Source organism: Lathyrus oleraceus, chromosome 1 (assembly GCF_024323335.1).
Source record: "Lathyrus oleraceus cultivar Zhongwan6 chromosome 1, CAAS_Psat_ZW6_1.0, whole genome shotgun sequence".
NCBI lineage: Eukaryota > Viridiplantae > Streptophyta > Magnoliopsida > Fabales > Fabaceae > Lathyrus > Lathyrus oleraceus.
In genome coordinates this window covers 235,309,740-235,327,366 of record NC_066579.1, presented here as the reverse complement: position 1 = coordinate 235,327,366, position 17,627 = coordinate 235,309,740, and the positions used below count along the sequence as shown (strand labels likewise).

General features: G+C 35.3%; 1 long non-coding RNA gene across 1 annotated transcript; it reads left to right on the top strand.

Moving 5' to 3' along the window:
* The first annotated feature begins 14,633 nt into the window (after window positions 1-14,633).
* On the top strand, window positions 14,634-16,486 carry LOC127115634 (uncharacterized). Its single transcript, XR_007800820.1, has 3 exons — window positions 14,634-14,780; window positions 15,180-15,239; window positions 16,427-16,486. It is a non-coding gene; the product is annotated as an uncharacterized LOC127115634 (long non-coding RNA).
* The last annotated feature ends 1,141 nt before the right edge of the window (window positions 16,487-17,627 follow it).

Here is a 17,627-nt window from a genome sequence, read left to right as displayed (position 1 = left end):
ATATAATGAAAAGTGATTTCATCAAAATAGGGAATCAACTTTATAATGTGTTCTCTATAAGGAATTAACTTCTTATCTCACATTTCCCAATCTCCTCGGACTTGACTGATTACTAAAACAGAGTCTCCAAACAATTCAAAAATCTTGATTCTCAAGCCGATGATTGTTTCAATAGCATAAATGAATGCTTCATCTTCTATATTGTTTGTGCAATCAAAGCAAAGTATGGTCGTGAACGAAATATGAAAACTAGCCGAAGATGTAATTACTGCCCCTATTCCATGACCTTTAGCATTAGAGGCCCCGTCAAACACGAGCATCCACCGTGTTCTTGGTTCGGGTTCTTCGTTAGGGCCAAGAATATTGTAATCTCTAATGAACATGATGTCCTCATCGGGAAAGTCAAACTTGATCGACTGGTAACCCTCCACAGGTTAATGGGCAAGGTAATTAGACAAAATACTCCCCTTGATGGCTTCTGAGTCACGTACTGAATATCATACTCGATTAACAACATTTGCCATATAACAAATTCTTCCATTGATAACGGGCTTATAAAAAATGTACTATATTGGATTCATTTTGGATATCAACAAAGTTGCATGGCAAACCATATACTGTCTCAGACATCGAGTTGCTTAAGCTAAAGCACAACAAGTCTTCTCCAATAGTGAATATCTGGTCTCACATTTAGTAAACTTATTGCTCAAGTAATATATTGTATCATGCATAATAATTCAAGCCAATTCCACATGTATTATGATCCTATTTCATTCCCTATAAATAGTGGAAGCTATTGCAGTCATTTCCAAGCTTTGAAAGCCAAAGAAACCCTGTCACCATTGAAGCCTGATACCTCTAAAAACTAGTTAATCTCTTTTTTCGATTCAAGATCTTTTCCTTCCAATTCTTTGCCCATAATCCTTCATCGGCATCCTCTGAAGGTGTTTGAAGCTTTACTTTGATCTGAATCCTTCTGCAACCTTGCTTCCGAATGCACCATTGTTGACTTCTGAAGTTTCAATCGAGAAGGTAGATACAAGTTACCATTTCAAGCAAACAAGTTACCATTCTCTTTGTGAGATTCCACTGATCAGAAGCCCTAAACTCTTTGTCATTTATTTTTGATATTAACCATTTAATTTTACTTTGAAGAACTAGGGTTCTTCGAGTTTCTGAGCAAATTCTCCCTGCTCAGAGCAAATTAATTACTCTGATGCAGGGAGACATCGACGATAATGGTAGTAAAAGCTTGCACACATAGTGTTTGAGCTCAAAAATCCAAGTTCCTGAGTTTGCAAAATCAAAGTTGGAGGTTGAAGGCGAAGTCGGATTGCGCGCTTCAAACGAAAATTTCAAATCCCTAGCAAATCAGGATGCGCCACCTCCCATAGTCGTTGGATTCAAATATATATTTTTTATTTCATTTAAGTTCCTTTTCTTCTAAAATTAATTAAAAATAGTTCCCTTATTATATTTCAATCCAATTTTTTCCATAACTCAATAAAATTATTTTCTACCTCATGTAATTTTTTGCATTTTAAAAATCATTTTTGCATTTATTTCATATTTTCTTTTATTTTGATTTTAATTTTCCTTTTGTATGTTTATTTTAATAATTTTAAAATATTTTTGACCCCAACTTTTGAGGTCAAACTTTTCATATTTTTGTTGACCTACCACATTTTTCTTTGATTCTTATTTTTTGCTTTGACTTCTCTTTGAGATTTTTACTTTTATTTCCTTTATTTAATCAATATTAAATCATGTTAGTTCATTTTATTTTGATTTTTGTTGACCTCTTGATGTTTTGAGTTGACTTGATTGCTTGGTTGATGTGTTCTTCCTCATATCAAATCATTGATAGATGGACTTAAGGTTGATCATCCTTCTTTGATCCAAAATTATTGATAGATGATTGTGAATCATCTTCAATACTTTGCATCAATGATAGGTTAACCCTCGATGCACCATATTTTGAGTCCTTTGATTTAAGGATAAAATGATCCCATGTAATTGGGTTTATTCTTTCTTTCACTCCTTTCCATATTCATCTCTTTCTTTTGATTGTGTGACATTGGTGTTTGAGATTATCTTTGTGTCAATTCTCTAATTTGTCTGACACATACATTGTAATTGACCCATCATTAACCAACCACTAACTCCTAACATTAATCTTGCTCTTTACCTTATTGCCATTTACATTATTAACATTTAATTCAAGTTATTTAAGTTTATGTCATTTACTTAATGCACTTTAATTTCATGTCTCATTATCATCATATCACTTCATCTTACCATATTCGTTTGTTGCTCTTATCTTGTTTGGTTATTTGCTTGTTAATCTTAATGAATCAAAACATGATAAAGTAACTTAGACCTAATCTTAATCATATGCTTGATCTGGAGTATTTGAAGACTTTTGGGACTCTGGACTTTTACTTAGGATTTAGGCCCTTTGCTTGACTTGGAGTGATCTTGGATCCTGAGACCTTCTGGACACTTTGACTTGCTTTTGTTCTTGTTGAACCCTTGGGTTTTTGCATGTTGTTTCATCCGATTTATGACTTTTTCCTCTTGCATTCATCTTCTTAGGTTTAGCACACTCATATGCACAGATGGCTTTCTCTTGGGCTACCTAACAATGAGACACATAACAATACACTTTTCACCCACATGGCTTTCTCTTGGGCTACCTAAAAATGAGACCGTGGGCTAGCTTTACATGTTTATACATCCTTGTTTTCTTCATCAATCATACTCCCTTTGGTTTAGCTTGACCAAATTCATTTTGATCAACTAAATCCTGTCATTTGTTAGCACTTCCCCTTTGTCTTTAACAAGTGACCATAAGTCCCTTGGTCACTTGATAGGACTTGCCTCTGCCACTTTAGAGCATCAACCTCTCAACAAGTTTAAGCCCTCAGTGGACTACAACATTCACCAACAATCATTCATCTGACTCATCCCCACAATTATCTTTGGGACCATTCTCCAACAACTTGTTAGTCATTGACTAGGCTTGCATGTCATGAGCCTTAAGCAAGCCTAGTCAATGACTGACAAGTTGTTGGAGCAGGGTCCCAAAGATGCTTGTAGGGATGAGTCAGATGAATGACTATTGGTGAATGTTGTAGTCCACTGAGGGCTTGAACTGGTTGAGAGGCTAATGCTCTAAAGTGACAGAGGCAAGTCCTATCAAGTGACCAAGGTGAAGCTAGCTGAAATATACACACTGAACACTGTAGCGGGGTATTCGTTACCTTTAGATTTATTGACTAAATCAAAATTAAATCATACAATTCGAGTCGCCACCGCACTTCTATTTATCCAAAGGAAAGGTTAGAAAGCGAACAAAAACCGAGAAGTTTTATCAAATAAAAAACTAATAAAAATGTCAGAGATCTGGGTAAGGGGGTTGGTTATGCAATGGGAAGGTTTTAAGCACCCACAACATCCTTAGTACTCTAAGGGAGCCCTTTTTACAAATGTTGTAAGGTAGGTTGGTATTTGTGAAAAATATTTGTGCAAACATGATTGGGGAGATGAGAGAAGAATGTACAAATTATTTACAATTTTTGTGTTTGAATGGATAAACCCATTGCCTACGTACCATCTTAAAAATGATTAGGATCAAAACCTCGTAGTTCAGGGTAAAAATCTTAAAAGAAATTGGTGAATTGATTGGTCAAAAGCCTTAAGGTCTTTTGTTATCAAAGGGAGAAAACTCAACCTAAAACCACAAATCCACCATGTGAGGAGAGCTTCAACATGCTAGTGAGGGGTTAACCCTATAATAAGCATGGAAGATTTATAGTCCATCACTAAGGGTATAGGTGAGTATTATATCAACCTCTAGGATAACTCAAACCTAATAGCTAATGTTTATGAAAAGCTTTGGCAAGAAGTGGCCATTGAAACCACAAAAACAATTGAGTGAGTTGTGTTTACAAATGAGGAATATTTACAAAGTAAGGTCAAAGTTGACTTAGGATTCAATCCAAAATAAGTGTTATGAAAAGAGTTTGAAAAAATCAAAAGCATAGTGCTTAGGTTTCTAATTTTTGAAAACAATGTTAATATTTGCACAAAAGTTTTGCTTGGGTTAGAGTGGAGGGAAGAAGAAGAATGGCTAAGGTCCTAAACATGCAAAGATGAAGGAGGAGATATAAAACCACATTGGAGTTCCCTTCTTGAGATCATAGTGATGATCCAAGTTTTTCCCCTTCCTTTGGAATTAGCAAGCAATAAGCAAATAACTCAAGCAATCAAGCACACAATCAATCAAGCTCCTAGGAATCTTCCAATGGCTTTTGTATCTCTCACTTTAGATGATCATGACAATGGTTCTTCTACTTGGCAAGTTTGGGATCCCTAGAACAAGAACACACAAATCAAAAAGTTCCACAAAACAAATAAAGAATGGACAAGAGGGATTTTAGAATTAGAGGTCCTTTCAATTCATCTTCAACATTAAGCACTCTAAAGGCATGAGGCCTAGTTGCTCTTTGACATTTTTCTTCTTTTATAGCATTCTAAAGGCATGAGGCCTAGTTGCTCTTTGACTCCATTTTTTGCATAGGTAAGGTCCTAAAGTCTAAGTCCTTTTCTCCATTTGCATTGGGTTCACACAATCAAAACAAAACAAGCACAATAGTATATACACAATAATGTGCTCAAGTGAGCAAAAGGCAAATTGCATTAACATAAACATGAGCTCAAGTGAGCAAAGGGAAAAAGCAAATGAATAATGAGCAAGAAATTAAACTGCATTAATGTAAATTGCAAGAATTAAAGACTTGAATTAAATGTTAGTGATTAGTAGTTAGTGTTAGTGTGCCATAAGGCAATTTAGCGCTATGTTAAGCAATCATAAGTGGACTAATGTAGTAGTCACACCTATCTGAGACCGGTCAATAAAACTATAGGCAACAAACACAAGTTAGAGACCATGACTAGTAAGCCAAGCTCCTACAACTTGCCATGCCAAAAGAAAAGAAGAATGATCTTGTATTGATTTAGGTTTTTTGCTTGACCAAGAAGCAACCTATCCTTAATGCAAAGCCATTCACTTGATCTTTAATCAAGATGAATTAGATTTGAATCAAGGAAGGTTAAGCCTCTCATATGTCAAGGCTAACCACCAATCTTTAACTCATTGATCAAAAAGAAAAAGATGAAGAAGAAGAAGAATAAGAATGTACATAAATTTAAATTCAAATATGATATCCAACACACATTGATCAAACATGAATAAAATCAAAGTCAATCAATGGTGAACAGAAGCAAGATGAAGCTTAGAAGTAAAGAAACAAATAAAATATTTTTGGTATTTTTGAAAATTAAAATAATACTTGAATTAAAATAAACAATTAAAGGTCAAACTTCAAATCCATTTCAAATCAACTTGAAAAAGTCCAAATGGATAGGAAGTATAAACTCCGCTTGAATCCCATTAAGTGTACTTTTGGTGTTCGTTCTAGTAAGTTGTTGGGCTTTATTGTCAGCGAGAAGGGTATTGAAGTTGATCCTGCCAAGGTCAAAGCAATACAAGAGATGCCCGCGCCCAAAACTGAGAAGCAAGTCAGAGGTTTTCTTAGCCGCTTGAATTATATTTCCATATTCATTTCCCACATGAATGCCACATATGCACCTACATGCAAGCTTCTTCGGAAATATCAGTCTTGTGATTGGACCGAAGACTGCCAGAAAGCTTTTGACAGTATCAAAGAGTATTTGCTTGAGCCTCCGATTTTGTCTCCCCCTGTTAAAGGAAGACCGTTGATCATGTATTTGACTGTGCTTGATGAGAGCATGGGTTGTGTTCTTGGTCAGCAAGATGAGACTGGGAAGAAAGAATTTGAAATTTACTACCTCAGTAAGAAATTCACCGACAGTGAGACTCGGTGTTTAATGCTAAGGAAGACTTGTTGCGCATTGGCTTGGGCTGCAAAGCGTCTACATCAATATATGTTGAATCATACCACTTGGTTGATATCCAAAATGAATATAATTAAGTATATATTTGAGAAGCCTGCTTTAACTGGGAGGATTGCCCGTTGGCAGATGTTGTTATTAGAGTATGATATCGAATACCGATCTCAGAAAGCGATCAAAGGTAGTATCTTAGCTGACCATTTGGCTCACCAACCAATTGAAGATTATCAGTCAATACAGTATGATTTTCCTGATGAAGAGATTTTGTACTTGAAAATGAAAGATTTTGATGAACCATTGCTAGAAGAAGGACCATAACCTGGTTCCCATTGGGGCATGGTATTTGATGGAGCTGTTAATCAATATGGAAATGGCATTGGGGAAGTGATTATTACTCATCAAGGCACACATTTACCATTTACAACTAGGTTGACTTTCAAGTGTACAAACAATATGGCATAATATGAAGCTTGCATTATGGGGCTTGAAGAGGCCATGAATCTCAGAATCAAGTATTTGGATGTCTTCGGTGATTCAACTTTGGTTGTGAATCAGATTAAAGGATAATGGGAGACAAATCAACCCAGTTTAATACCATATAGAGATTATGCGAGGAGGATTTCAACTTTCTTTACCAAGGTTGAGTTTCATCATATCCCTCGAGATGAGAACCGGATGGCAAACACTCTTCCAACTTTGGCATTAATGATTATAGTGAAGTATTGGAATGAAGTTCCTAATTTATCTGTGATGCGTCTTGATAGGCCAACTCATGTGTTTGCTGTTGAAGAGATCAAAGACGAGAAGCCGTGGTATTACGACATCAAATGTTTCCTCCAAAGTCAGATTTATCCGCCTGGGGCATCTATGAAAGATAAGAAGACTTTGAAAAGATTAGCCGATAATTTCTACTTAAATGGTGATGTACTGTACAAGAGAAACTTCGACATGGTTTTGCTCAGATGCATGGATAGACACGAAGCAGACTTGTTGATGACCGAAGTTCATGAAGGTTCCTTTGGTACTCATTCCAATGGACATGCAATGGCGAAGAAGATGTTGCGAGCAGGTTACTATTGGCTGACAATGGAATCTGACTGTTGCAAGTTTGTGAAGAAATGCCACAAGTGTCAAAATTATGCTGATAAGATTCATGTTCCTCCGACACTATTGAATGTTATCTCTTTCCCATGACCCTTCTCCATGTGGGGAATTGATATGATTGGGATGATTGAGCCCAAAGCTTCGAATGGACATCGTTTCATTTTGGTGGCAATTGAATACTTCACAAAATGGGTTGAAGCGACATCGTATGCAAATGTGACCAAGCAAGTTATTGTGAGGTTTATCAAGAATCAGATTATATGCCGTTATGGTGTGCCAAGTAAGATCATTACTGATAATGGATCGAACTTGAATAACAATATGGTGGAAGCTCTTTGTAAAGACTTCAAGATTGAACATCATAATTCTTCTCCCTATATACCCAAGATGAATGGGGCTGTTGAAGCTGCGAATGAGAACATCAAGAAGATTATCGAGAAGATGATTGTCACATACAAGGATTGGCATGAGATGCTCCCGTTTGCTTTGCATGGGTATCGTACATCCGTCCGCACTTCAACAGGGGCAACCCCTTTCTCTCTTGTTTATGGTATGGAAGCAGTGCTCCCCGTAGAGGTTGAGATTCCTTCATTGCGTGTGCTCATAGAAGCCAAGTTGACTGAAGCTGAATGGTGTCAGACCAGGTTTGATCAGCTGAATTTAATTGAAGAGAAGAGATTGACTGCCATGTGTCATAGTCAGTTATATCAGCAAAGAATGAAGAATTTTTTTGATAAGAAGGTCAAACCTCGTGTGTTCAGAGAAGGTGACCTTGTGCTTAAGAAGATTTTGTCGTTCAAACCATATTCTAGAGGAAAATGGACTCCTAATTATGAAGGCCCGTATGTTGTTAAGAAATCCTTTTTAGGTGGTGCATTGATTCTTACAACTATGGATGGCGAAGAGTTCACTCGTCCTGTGAACGCAGATGCAGTCAAGAAATACTTCGCCTAAAAATAAAAGAACAGCTCGCTAAGTTGAAAACTCGAAAGGGCGGCTTAGGCAAAAATGAGCGTCTCGGTGGATTGAAAACCCGAAAGGGCGATCCAGGAAAAAATTAGAGACATAAAACAGAAAAGAATTTCCCGATAAGTTGAGTACCCCACTCTGGGGCAACTTATGCAAAAATTAGGGATTATGGAAAGTACATGCATCCTGCTGATCTTCAATGATTTTGAAGACTTGTTTGAGCACAAGGGTTGACATTAGTTCATCTTCAGCAGCGGTCAAAAGCATAGTGGATATCAAGATTTTGTAGAAGGATTAAGGATCATTTGTATTCAATGAACCCCTTTTCTATGTAAATTACCATTTTCAACTTTGTAAAATCTATGGAGTCTTGTCATTTACAGACTACCATCCTATTAAATAAAGTTGAGCTTTTATCCAAATTGTTTCTACTCTTATTTACTTCAGCCAATAGTTTTAAATTTTATTATGATCATTTTGAAATTAAATTTCTAAATTAAAATCAAGTTTTCTTTAATATATAAAAGCAAGAACTTTTCCAAAGCAAGTAACAGTAATATCAACAGCATTTCAGTGAAAAGCAAGTCCTTAAGTGTGAAGCATATGAGGTTCCCCAAGCAGTAACTCTTCGGGTATCCCTAGACATCAGGGTTGATTCATTTCCTAAGTAGAGTGTTGTTATCCCCAACTAACGGATTCAGTTCCCCGATGGAGTGTTTGATTCCAGTGGAGCTTCTTTCTTTTTCCCTAGCTGAGTTAGTTGATTCATATACTCTGTGGCGTATTATTTTCCCCATTGAGGTTGCCAGGATGTCTGTACATCCCAATGGAGTTTCTTTCTCTATCCCCAATAGAGTTTCAGCCTTCCCAGCGGGGTTCGTTTTTCCTCAGCAGGTGGATCGTCATCAGAAGATGTTTGATATTTCCCCAATAGATCATTTTGGTGTCCCCACCAATCATCGTATCTTTTCTCCCAGTTAGAGTTTCCTCCTGGTTTCTGAGCAACATCTTGTTGATTCTTCCCTAGTAGGGTCGTCTCCCATTTTTATGGTATTGACCTAAAATCCCCTACAGTTTGGATGTTTTATCCTCAGCAGATCTCCTCCATTTTTCCCCAGCCAGGTTTGAGCCTTTGGGATGTTGATCTCTCTGTTCTCCAGCAGTTGGCCTCCATCATTTGTGGATTGACCGAGGATTGTACCGGTGTTTTAATTTCTTTGCAACACCTCTGTATCCTTCGTGATCGTTTTGTCACCATAATCACCATATATACATACACATATATATCCATATAAATTCATGATTCGCATATCTGCATATTCATATTTGATTTGTTTGAGATTTTCATTCTCTGTTATGGCGGTGCTTTATCCCCATACCAAATCTGGTGTTTGTCCTCTTTCAATTGTAGAGTGTCAGCCCCTAGGCAGAAAAGACTTTAACCTTTCTCTGTTTCCCCACTGAGTTTGATTCCTCGTGGATGATTGTTATTTCAGTTTCCTCTCCAGCAAATTTTCTGGATGGAATTACTCCCCTTGAGTTATGTGCTTATTGGGTTGAGTCTTGATTGACTGTTTTCTTTCTAGCTCTTACCTAGATAGATCTTTTGGTCCCCTAAGAGTCTATTACCCAGTAACTGGTAATATTCTTCTTAGTTTGTGTTTGTTACTTCTTGCCCAATACCCGACAAAAGTACCCTTTTTCACCTCAGCAGTATCCCTAGTGGATCTATTCCTAGAAAAGTATATCCTTGATATGTTCATCCTAACTGGTGATGGATATCTTTTCTTCCCCCGTGGAGTCTATCCTTGATATGTTCACTTTAATTAGTGACGGATATTCTCTTCTTTGGTATTCTTCCCAGTAAAAAGGTAGTTGTAATTCCTATTTTGGTTCCTGAGAGAGTTAATCCTTGATATGTTCATCTTAATCGATGACGGGTTTTCTTCTCCTCATTGGTCTTCCACCCAGTAACTGGTAGTTGTAAATCCTACTTTTTCCTGTGCAGAGTTAATCCTTGATATGTTCACTTTAACCAGTGACATATATTCTCTTCTTTGGTATTCTATCCAGTAACTGATAGATGTAATCCCTACTTTTTGTTCCCCTTTTCAGAGTCTATCCTTGATATGTTCACTTTAACCGATGACGGATTTTCTCTTTGATTGGTCTTCTACCCAGTAACCGGTAGTTATAAATCCTACTTTGTCCCCTCGCAGAATGAATCCTTGATATGTTCATCCTAACCGGTGGCGGATTTTTCTCTTCGACGGTTTTCTATCCAGTTTTTGATAGATGTAATTCCCTCTTTTTGTTCAGTTGGTATATCCTCCTTGACATCCCCAAGAAAGTCTATCCTTGATATGTTCATCTCAACCGATGACAGATTTTCTTCCCTGTTTAGTTCATCCTTGATATGTTCATCCTAACCGATGGCGGATACTCTCACCCTTTGGTCTTCTGCCCAGTAACTGGTAGTTGTAAATCCTATTTTCCGCAGTTTCCCCAGCAAGGCTATTCTTACCCAGTAACCGGTAATGAGTATTTCCCCCCTGGCCTTTCCTCAGCGAGTCATCCTTGATATGTTCATCCTAACCGATGACGGATGTTCTCCCTGTCAGATTTTTATTATCTCCGTACCCAGTAACAGGTAGTAGGTAATAGATTTCTGCTCCTCCTGTGTTGAAGTTTATTTCTTCCCTAGTTGAGTTGAATGCGCATTTCATTAGTAAAATCGTTTTTTCTCCCCTGCACGAGTAGAATACTTCAGTGTTATCCTGACTTATTCGTATCCCCTGCAGATGTTCGTTTCCCCGACCGAGTCTTTCCATTTGTATGGATTTCCTCGAGTCCCCCAATAGTTTTAAGTCGTAGCCTGGCCTACGCATATCTCCTTTTTATCCCCCAGAGTCTCTGTCTCTGATTTCTTTCCCTTTATGGCAATATCTCCCCACAGAACATCTGATTTTGCATTCATATCATTTGCATCATGAGGTCTCTTAGGGACCAAAATTTGTTTCTCTATGTTATTATTTAAACTCATTCTACTGAGTCGAGTTGAAGATTTTAACCTTCACCTCCTCAGTTAGAATGTCCTTAAATAGGGGCAGCTGTAAGACCCCAATTTTGACCCTAATATCTCTCATGCAATTTCATCATAAGCATTAGCATTGGGATCATACCTTGGCATCCTCCTTACCCCTCTTTCGTTAGGTTTGTTTTGGGAGAGATCACCAAGCACTTTGTGATTATATCATACTTGTATTTTATCATTTCACTAACCAAATTACCAAAAATATGTCTTTGTATCTATCTAACTCATTTGTAGGTAGGGCATGATCCCATTGATTCATTGATCACATCTAGGGTTTGAGACCCTCATGAACAAAGAGCACAACCAATAATTGATTCAATAATGGTTATGAACATCATATATGAGTCCCAATGTTCTCTACATGTTATATTAATCAAGTTTGCTTCAAGAGTTTGAGGGTGATTTACCTTGGAATCCCTAGTTTGGCTGGGTATTTTGAGTAACTTCTCTAACAAGCTATCTTACCAATTGATCAAATTTCTCAAGGGGCACTTAGAATTTCATCATCTTATGCATATATGATCTACCATGAGCCAATAAAGTCAAGAGAATTGGAAATTAGCAAGTTGGTCGATGGTGGTTGGCCAGATGAATTCATCTAATCAAAACTGGGTCTCCCTATACCCTATCTCCTACAATTTTCACCATATGAAAATGATTCTAAGAGAAAACGTACTCTAAGTGACATTATAAAAAACTTTCATGTTGAGACCTAGAGCTAGTTTTGCTTGAAAAATCATTTTCTATGTTGAAACATTATAGGTCATTTTGTCTAAACCCTAATTTGAAAGTCAACTTCCCAAGGTCATAACTTGCTCAATTTTTATGATATGGAAGATTTCAAAGTTGCACAATCAAATTCAATGTGTCTAATTAAACTTTGATGTTTGGAGTGGGAGCAAATTCAACTTCTTTGAACATGTGATATGAGGCTACATTATAGGTCACTTTTGACCTATACCATTGATCAAGTGATTTTTCCAAACTTCAAAAATGCATAACTCTAGCATTTTAAACCCAAATGACATGAAATTCGTGACCATTCTAAAGTTATTTGAGATAGCTACAACTTTGATGAAGACACTTTTCTATTTTAAAGCTCCTATAAAAAGTTAAGCAAGGTGGAATATTAAGACATATGGCTTGACACTTAGAAAATTTTTGATATGTCAAATTTTTCCAAACGTCTACCTAAAATATCTCCAAGTTCCAAGCTCCAAATGAAAAAGTGTTCAACATAAAACTTGTTCCTCTTGATCTCACCTTTCCAAAGAGCTCAAATTCATTTATTTTGGATGAGAAATGGATAGGCTGCACATGGCTTAAACAGGCTGATATCATTTGGCATGGATCAATCTTCAAGTGACAATGCACATATACCTTGCTATCCAATCCATCTTCAAAGCATCTGATCATTCATTTGGACTTTCAAACCATCATTCCATGGGCCTATGCGCGCCCATGCAGCATGGCATCATCCTTTTACCAAATTTGGAAAATGGAGAGAGTGTGCAAATATCATTTGATTTCCCTATAAATTGAGGCCTTTATGCTCAGAATTAACACACACATTGCGCCAGCTTTGAATCTCCATTGAAAACCCTTCACTCTAAAGGATAACCCTGATAAATTCATTTGAATTTGAGCTTGAATATCCATTATTTTGGAATTCAATTATCCAGGTGTCCATTGCTTCTAAACCTTTCCATTCCTCTCCTGCAAGCAAGTGAAGTGAAGCCAAGCACGATTCAGATCAAGATCTAGCAAACTCAGACCTCTATTGAAGGTAATTTGCAGAAATTTTAAACTCTTCGATTCTCCTTGATTCTTTCTCAATTCTATTGAATCTTGAGTTGTCTGAAGTCCTACTAATGTAGGCAAGAAGATTGAGTTGCTTTGAGGCCAAATCGAAGCAACTCAGATCATGAACCTCATTTTTCAATTCCACATATCTCTCAATATAGTTGGAATTGGATGCATTGGAGGTGATATTCGTGCTCATTGATGTTTTCTCTTTAAAATCATGTCCCTGTTTTGCATTTTGGTGATGGTTCATGTTGACCAGTCCGGTGAAGCTCACTGGAGAAGACAATCGGAGCTCTGGCTCTGGTGATGATGTGTCTTGAGTCTGAACCGTGTGATCCATGTTCCACGTTTTAATCTCAGTCGTGCCTTGTGATTACTCATGTTACAACATATTTGACTAAGGAACACATGGAACGCATGTTTTGGATCATCAGATCAGCCACCTTAATTAATGAGGGAGATCTGATGGTCCACGTATTTTTGGATTTTTTGAATTTCATTTTAATTCCATTTTCTTCAATAATTCATATTAAATTCAATATTGATCCAAAAAATATGAGACTTTCACCACAAAATTTCAAATATTTTTCTCTTTCATATTCTTAATTAAAGTTATTTTTTGGATCATTATTAATATTTTTCATGAATTAATTGATTTTTCATTTGTTTTTAATTGTTTAAAAATATTTTTAAATGTCCAAAAATTATGAAATTTTTTCTCCAAGGTCCTTTGACCTTGTTTGACCTATGATAAATCTCATGGCCATTTATTTGGTGTTTTGATGAGATTTTAGGATTTGGAAAAAACATATTTGATTTTAATGCATTATTTTATTATTTTTAATTGAATAAATGCCATTTTAATTGTGTTGACCATTTGAATTGACTTAATTGAGTTTCTTATTTATTGTTGGGCCTTGGTCAAGGTTGATTTGACTTTGTCAAGTTAACATTATTGGATTTAGGGGATTGATGGAATGTACATTCTGTAACATCCTAATTTTCCATACCTTAAATAATATATATGATTATAATTGAGACTTTAACATCCCTAATTTTTACAAACTAAACATTGAAACTAGCCGCTATAATAATTAATTTATCAACTAATTACTCTTTATTTTATTATTAATATTATTATTCAATTTGAATATCATCGTTTTATTTTACAAATTAAACTTTGAAATTATTCATTTAAATACTTAATTTTAAGTTAATTAATTATCCATATTATTTTTATTATTATATTATTTGATGTTATTTGATTTGAATATTACTATTTTACTCTACAAACTAATAGTAAATAAAATAACCTTAAGTTAATAAATGTATTAAATAATTACCCTTGTTATTATTATTATTATTATACTTATCCTTTCATTTTATAAAAGAAATATATTTTATTTTACTATTAATATTCTACATGATCATATGTCATGAAATAGTAGAAAAATCAAACTTTCATACATTTCTCACCAACTATTTTCACAAAGTCATATTAGAACACCTATAAAACTATTCATGCAAGACTTGTAAATATTTGACAAAGACATATTTACTAGTAAGAGTTGAAAAGTTAGAAAGCATGGGCAAAAGGAGATAAATTTACATTATTTTAATATCTTACAACTAGTATAAATAGGGGTCTTTCTCACCCCATTTTCATTCATTCATTCACAAATCATCTTTCTTACCTCTTCATTTCCTTCTTTCTATAGTTTCTTCATATAGAAATATTAGTTTTAGTTGTCGAAGTTTTCACGGTGTCAGTTTGTAGTTTTTAGAGTTATTTTGGGGTCAAAGTTCTTCTAAAGTTTTAAAGGAGTTTGATACGTCAAAGTTCTGCTCAAATCATTTTCATAAGTAACCGGTAAGTCGTTATAATTTAATTATCTTAATTATTTTATTTATATAAAGGTTATTTTAAGATTTTGATTTAAATTTCCGTTAAGACGTTGAGATATTGAACTTATAAAGTCCAAGATAAGTTTTACCATTTTAAGTTGTTATAATGCCCAAGTATTATTATAAAATTAATATGTTATTAGGAATACACTCTTGATAATTTTCTAAAACAAACAAATTCAAACGGGAGTATAGTCTAATTTATACTTGAATTTAATAACGATTTAAATATAGTGGAGGTTATTATTAAATATTTTAAATAAATAAATATTTTAATTTGTAACAGGATTATGTTTATTTAACCGTAAATTATATTATAATTATTTTATAAATTTCGTACAATTCAACGGTTATCGTAAATTAGGTTCTGGGCAAACATCAGAGAAAACGCTCGTGGACTTTCAACAACGATCAACAACAAAAGGTGGGGGCAAGGTCTCGTATACGTTGGGACGGTTAGCGTAAAATAGCTTAATATATATATGTGGGTAGTGGTGACCCAAGCCCTACCAGCGATAAATAAGTAAGGAGAGCCTATTCTCGAATAATGATTTTCCCAAATCACTAAGCGAGGTTATGCCGACCTTAATTATTTATCATAAGAATGATCTATGACAATTTGAGGTTGTATTGTGCTTACATTGTTTGATTAATTGTCTAATTGTTTATTTTATTTATACTTGAATGATTGTGATTGATAGACTAAGAAAATGATCTATTAAGGAGAGAAACAACAACATTGATTAGATATTAAGTGTTAGATCCCCAATGAAATAAGGGAAGTCGGATACATTGAGTAGTTGTATTTGGTTGGGTTCTAGCTAAGGATAAGACTTGGTCGACCATGTCCTTTACGGTCCACCTCTCTTACCTGGGAAGTCAACCATACATTATTCACTGTATAAACTGAACTAGTTATATAGAGACAAGGATCACACCAAGGAGAAATAGACAAGACATTTAATGGATTTGGCACTCAACTGAAGTAATGAGATAATAACTATGACCTGAAAGGTTAATACGATATTTCCCAAATATTAACTAAATACTTATAGTTGAGCGTTGCTACAAGATGGTTGAGTGATCATATAGACCTGCATTGAGGAATGTATAAGTCCACTACCGTGCGGTATGGGACGTACGAGGTTGATCAGTCGCCTACAATCCCGACGGGGATTATTATTTATACATGCTAGGCAAGACGAGGATCTTGGCCTGAATCCTCAGGGACGATCGACTTATAACACCTGGACTCCATGTGAAGTTAGGTGGCGTAGCTCTTGGTAATTGGGAGTACGTTGGTGGCATGTGGTCTTGTGATATCTGATCTTGGTAAATGGGATAGGTATCCTTGACAGCGTTTAGTGGCCTGAGTCAGCATATAGTTCAAGGATGCATTAGAATAAATACTTATAGAGTATAGGTAAATATGGGATAAAGATACGCTTGTTCGAATAATTATGGTTGTCATATATATATATATATATATATATATATATATATATATATATATTACTATTTTACATCCTATTCCCACTTTTAAACTTGTACGTAAATCTTAGCCCTGTATTCTTTTTGTCTTGCCTCTTTGGATTGATATATGACAATCAGGCGACGAGCTAGACCATTTAGGAGGGAAGGCTATGGAGTGACAGATTACGATAATGTCAACGATGAAGGTTGCTAGCGTTTTGTCAAACGCTTATCACATCGTTACTAGTACGTAATATTATATACAGTCAGTATAAGTGTCAGTCCTGTTGGACTTAGGAGGTCCTTCTATTAAGCTTTCTTTTGATTTTCTTCATGTACTTTTATTTTAAGTTTTATCTACGTGGCAAGGCCACTAGTCTTAATGGTGTTAAACTTTATGTAAAACATATTTGAAGCATATATATGTGAAGTAGTATATTTTAATTAATTCAGTCTTGTTATTTAAATTTTTTAAATTTTCTGTATTTTATTTTAGAATTTCACTAATGGGACATAGGCTGTCTCATTTAATGGTATCAGAGCTGGTCGATTCAGCTCGGACCGTAAGTGTCTAGAGTTATATTGACTGTATCAAGTTGGATTCCAAACAGGATGATAACTTTTCTTTTGTGCATTGAGTCTTCCTCTTGATAGCCTTCTAATACACTGATCTAGGAAGCGTCTTTAACACACTTAACTTATTCTTCTTTCTTTTTCCCCCAACGGTCACAAACCCAACGGTAACATAACGGACACTTCACAAAATTCACTATATAAATACTTCACACCTATTCATTATTTTCATATCAATTTCAAAGTACTTATCCATACCTTACAAATGGCTAAATGTTTTCTTTTATTCATCACTCTTCTTGTCATTATCTTGTTTCTTATTGGTATTATCAAGCATGAAGAATTAGGTAAAGATTTCTTAGCAATAATGATAATTATAGTGTTACCATTACTAGTCTTAGCTTGGTTTATTAATAGAGGTTTTTAAATGAAACATGGTCATGGTTTTTGTAATCGTTGTTATTGAATAAATTGATATGCTTTTGTTTATACACTAAATATTGATTATCTTTGCCAAAACTCTAGATATAATCATAACTAACGTTAAGCATTAATTCAACATATTAAACATAACATTGCATGTGAGAGAATTGACAAAATCCTTATCGATGAATCATTCATTGGGATATAAATATACATATTTATTATGTTCTTTATGTCTTGTAGATTATTGAACCTAATAACTTATCCTTTTCAGGAAGTTATGGTTCAGAATGCCAGAAACGTGAGGCATGGTAGGAGTGCTGGTAGAGGCGCTAGTAGAGGT